Here is a 3,422-nt window from a genome sequence, read left to right as displayed (position 1 = left end):
CTTCTTCAGATTCCAACTGATCAGAAAACTGACAACTGAACTCTCACAGAATTTTCGATAAATCTGTCACTCAAAATAAACAATGTTATAAATAAAGAAATAAACCGGATTGAGACGGTTCACTTCACTGAAACGTCGAATTCCTATTAAACCGGCGCGCGGAGTCACAACAGCTCATCGCTGATCTGCACCTCAACTCCATTTAGCGAAATAGAAACTGGAAAACTCATTTTTCGAGACGAATTTGCTAATTTCCTGAAAATGAAGATCACGAAACCAGCAAAATATTCCCTCCTCTGATTAAACACACAGCAAGGGAATTTGTCGAATATAAAGCAAGAAACCCGCGATTGTATTTTTACACGGATAGAATACCGTGCTCAATATTAACACTAACACTGAGCGCCAGGTCTGGATCTGACCCGTTTACCCCGTGGTGCGGGACCCCGTCCGCTCTTATATTTACCAATAAAAAGAAAATCAGAAAATAATAATCTCACCCAGCAGAATTGGAGATTGTTCGTATTTTACAGGACGGGATGAGGCCACTCGGCCCGTCGGGGTTGGATAGTAAATTCTGTTCACATTCTCCGCTCGGTGTTGTTCTCCGTGTACATTTTCAGTTTTCCGATTTGTCATTTATTTTATTTCCCCTCTCTCTATTTTGCAGACTGAGTGCGAAAGAGATTCGCTTTGGAGGCAAAACATTTTGATCAATGATTTGTTTATTCTGATTGTAGGTTTCTTGGAGACCCAGTGGAAGTTCAGTTGTCATTTCCTGATGATTCCGAAACATCAGAGCCAACTTGCTGCAAGAGAGAAAACAATAAATGGACAACATCAACAAAGTGAAAGGAAGAGAAAAAAGCAAGCAGTGTCTTAAACACTCCTGCCCCGATTTAAGATCGTTTGCTGAGCCACTGCTACAGCGGCCGCGTGGCCTAATGGATAAGGCGTCTGACTTCGGTGTTAATCGTGATGTTATCAGAAGATTGCAGGTTCGAATCCTGCCGCGGTCGTTTTTACACTTGTTCCAATGTGCGCCGCAACTGTTTCGCACCGGACCGTTTCTTGCAGGAACTGACCTGATGGAACGGAAATCCGTAAATCCTTTTGCTTGCAGAAGTTGACTCGACATTTTCAATATTGTCGATCTGGGTGCACGGGCAGGACATAGTGTAAAAGTGACTTTATTTCTGCTGTTTCGATTCAGAAATGGTCGGCTAATCCATTGTGCTCTGTATGTATTGGCCCGAACCCCATCCGTGTCGATATTGTATTGAACTTGTGTTGCGGCCCTCCGTAAGTTTTGTGCAATCAAAATGGGCTTGAATGCTATTATTATCAATCCGACACCGGAGTTTTAAGGCTGTGTCCCTAGATTGTTTATATTTTGTTTTAATATAGACGGATAATTGGAATTTTTCACCTGCTGTAATGGGATAAAGGTCGAGTCGAGAGGACGGATCGGAGATAGATCTTTCTGTCCTTCCTTGCTGCCTCTGGGGTTTACAGCGAATGAAAGATTAACGGGAACAGCAAATGATAAGGGAGGTGGAACATAAAGGGTTAACATTAACCATCAGGATGAAATCTAATTTCAAAACTTTTTAACAATCTTGAACCTGTCCAGTTATTAGATTTACACCAAGTCTGTACATTTTTTTCTGTTAAATTTAATTCCTCCACCCGCTCTTCATAAAGAAAAATTAAATCTGGAGGGAGCTCCCGTCCAGATTTGAGCCCAGGATCTGTCTCATTGTTAACAGTCTCCCGTTTTGAACTCGAATCCCACCCATGGCTCGGTTCCCAGTAACTGCTGCCGAGATTGAAGGACTTCGGTCCCTCCTGCATCTCCTGCATCTCCTGCATTTTACCATCTCCCGATTATTCGATCAGTATTTGGGAACATGGGAGAAAGCCTGGGTTTAAATCCCGAACATTTAAATCCCCAACAATCTGCCTGTTGATCCCATTCCACGGTGCCTTTAGTTAACAATAACCGCGGGAGCGCAATTGGAATCCAGTCCGCAGTTTGTTTCCTTCTCTGTTCCTGTTCTCTCTCGGTTTCTCTGAAAGACGATGCACTGTTTGGATCAGGAATCGAGTTCTGATCAGCCCTGTGACAGACAGACAGGAATCCGTCACTGAAACCCCGAGACACAGGGAATGCTGTTCATTCTGTTCCAGGGACACTTCATAAGTCGGTCGAAACCTTCCAATTCCCATTCCCACAAAGGACGGAGCCAAGCGGAGGAGGGACGTGTTTCTCAATGATCGGACAGTGGATGCCATCGAAGTGTGAGTGCCGATGGGTGACTGAGGAATGCCGTGAGGGCTCTGGTTTCAATCCCTTAAACTTGGACCCTTCAGTTCGCGAGTCATGAATGTTGGATAAGAGAGCGGGAGAATTCCCTGCGCTTCTTTAACATCCACCGACAGGGCCTCATTTAACTGGGATAAGTGGACAGAAGCGAAGGCTTTTGGTACCCGCAGTGGAACAAGGTCCAAGTTTTGACAGACGAGAATTATTTCACGATCATTATCGCCCTCTCATTGCTGGGACCTCGAGCCACAATGATGCATTCACGGCGTGCGCCATTATCGATCGGTGAATGTTGCAGCAAGTGAGATACGGGTCGGGAGAGGGACACAGTGCTGCACAGACGGCAGAGAATCGCAATGATACAAATGGACACAAATCGCAGTGATGCACGGGGGCCGGAGGTCTGATTCCCCCATTTAACACACTGGCCCAGTCTCACGGCCCTCCGTCCTCCACCCATCGTTTATCCTGGCTCTCTCAGACAAACGAGACTCGCCCCGGGCCCCTTACCTCTGACCTCTGACACAGGGGCTCCTCCCCCACAGACGGTTAATGCGCTCACCCCCAACCTCCCACACAGACGATCCAGACTCCACCCTCCCCTCTGCCAGAGATCGGCTGTCTTTCTCTACCCCTCCCCCTCCCCCGGGCCGATGCCATGTTGGAGTCCAGAGTCTGAGTTGAGAAAGCGCAGGGCCTCTCCCTCCTCGGAGTATATGACTGTACTACCATCGCTGTCTTTTCTGTGGGACAGGGTCCACCCAGTGCGGGTGATGGAAGAGTCTGGGACATTAGCTGAAAGCTATGATTCTGTGAGTATGGTTGCGTTCGGTTGGTGGTTCATCAGGTTACGGAAGAACTCTGCCACAAGTCCCCAAATGTTAGTGTGGAGGATTTTGGTGAAAAGCGCTGTTGATATTTGAACCCAACAGCCTTTGTTTGCAAGGCAGGTGCTTCAACCACTGAGCCACGGCGCCCACCAGATTTGAATTATTTCCTAACGTTATGGTATTGATACATTTTCCAAGCTAATTTGTTGCGCCTTCTCCCTCAATATGTCTGCGCAACAACATCGATCTTTTGATCATCGGTCTCT

The 3,422-nt window shown here is 46.6% G+C and overlaps 1 non-coding gene across 1 annotated transcript; it reads left to right on the top strand.

The window, feature by feature from the left end:
* Positions 1-930: 930 nt before the first annotated feature.
* Positions 931-1,019, top strand: trnar-ucg (transfer RNA arginine (anticodon UCG)). Its single transcript is given in 2 exon segments — positions 931-967; positions 984-1,019. It is a non-coding gene; the product is annotated as a tRNA-Arg (tRNA).
* The last annotated feature ends 2,403 nt before the right edge of the window (positions 1,020-3,422 follow it).

This window comes from Heptranchias perlo, chromosome X (assembly GCF_035084215.1).
Source record: "Heptranchias perlo isolate sHepPer1 chromosome X, sHepPer1.hap1, whole genome shotgun sequence".
Taxonomy (NCBI): Eukaryota; Metazoa; Chordata; class Chondrichthyes; order Hexanchiformes; family Hexanchidae; genus Heptranchias; species Heptranchias perlo.
The sequence above is the reverse complement of the archived record's forward strand: the minus strand, read 5'-3'. Positions and strand labels throughout refer to the sequence as shown.